Here is a 1,403-nt window from a genome sequence, read left to right on the forward strand (position 1 = left end):
GTATGTGTGTTAATTTTGATGCCACTAGCTCTGCAGGTTGTTATACAGTTCCGTTACCTCTCAGAAATGATTATGAAATAAAAGTGAAGTACGTGACGAGTGTGACGTTAGGAAAACATTAGGCAGCATGGAGAGATTCTGTATGGGACCACCCAACACAAACGAGTACTGTGTAGCGTGCTACGCGGAAAGTATTAACCAATGCCGCCGGCTAGCTCAGTCGGTAGAGCATGAGACACTTAATTTCAGGGTCGTGGGTTCAAGCCTCACGCTGGGCGGAACTTAATTTTGTTCCGCTGCAGATGTAAATTACCGTTTTTATGATTAACGTGATGTAATGGAAATAGCAACTTAAAACTTTGCCTACGTCTCTGACAGTCGCAAGGAAACTGTATTTCAAGATGAAGGTGATTTTGTAGACACGTGTGAAAGACATGTTCTGAGATGCAAGTGTTGCTGTTTGGAGAGCACATCGGTTACGTGTCAGATGTGTATCCAAGCAGTAATGGGTCGCCATAGCTGCTAATATTAGCCGGTAATATGAAGTGTTGTCAGCTGAAGTCTGATGATGCAGACGACCGTAAGGACGAAGTACGCAAGAGTACCGCTAGGCCGCGCCTCTTTTGCTTAGTGGTAGAGCACTGGTCTAGTAAACCAGGGGTCGTAAGTTCCATCCTCACAGGAGGAAGACGAATTTTGGAAATCAGTTGCGCGTCGTGGCCGTATAGCAAACAGTATCTGTGATGACGAACAATTAGCGACAGGCGTTTTATTAAGAATTACTCTCAGATGTGATTAAGGCGAATGGCGCAGATAAAGCATTCGCCAAAGCGGTACAGCATAAGGTGGGACGAGGCAGTTTGAATTAGATTTTATAGATGTATTTCTCACATATCTCAGAACCTCTCACGGTCGTCGTCTTCGTCGCTGCCGCCGTTTCTGCAGAAGTAGCAAATGGCCATCGTAGCAAATGCGGCCAGGGATGCCCTGCCTTCGATTCCAAATGCACAAAGTGTGTGGTCTTGTTTCCCAGTCTATATTTGGTCGGTCTCGTAAGAGGTTGAATGTAACGAATGGGTGCGAAAGAGCAAGGGCATCGGCTATGTAGAACGAAAACACAATTCCTCAGGGGTGTGAGCGTTTCGAGATGAGTCGTGTACCAGTTATAGTTGGTCGTCAGTGCCCGTGTGGCCTAATGTATCAGGTGTCGGACTTCGGATCTGAAGATTACACGTTCGAATGCTGTCACGCTCGTGTTTTTCCAGTTCTGAAAAAGAAACATTCCGTTTTAATGTAGCAATTGAGCAGTACGAAACCGTCTGAATGTTGCTGTTGACCATTTTCTGCTTGGAGATGCTCTTGAGCTTGAAACGCACACAACAAGACCGGTGTTAACTAGCGAA

The 1,403-nt window shown here is 45.8% G+C and overlaps 1 non-coding gene across 1 annotated transcript; it reads left to right on the forward strand.

The window, feature by feature from the left end:
* Positions 1-203: 203 nt before the first annotated feature.
* Trnak-cuu (transfer RNA lysine (anticodon CUU)) lies at positions 204-278 on the forward strand. Its single transcript has one exon. It is a non-coding gene; the product is annotated as a tRNA-Lys (tRNA).
* Positions 279-1,403: the final 1,125 nt, after the last annotated feature.

The sequence above is a fragment of the Schistocerca gregaria genome, unplaced genomic scaffold, assembly GCF_023897955.1.
Source record: "Schistocerca gregaria isolate iqSchGreg1 unplaced genomic scaffold, iqSchGreg1.2 ptg000001l___fragment_1, whole genome shotgun sequence".
NCBI classification, from domain to species: Eukaryota; Metazoa; Arthropoda; class Insecta; order Orthoptera; family Acrididae; genus Schistocerca; species Schistocerca gregaria.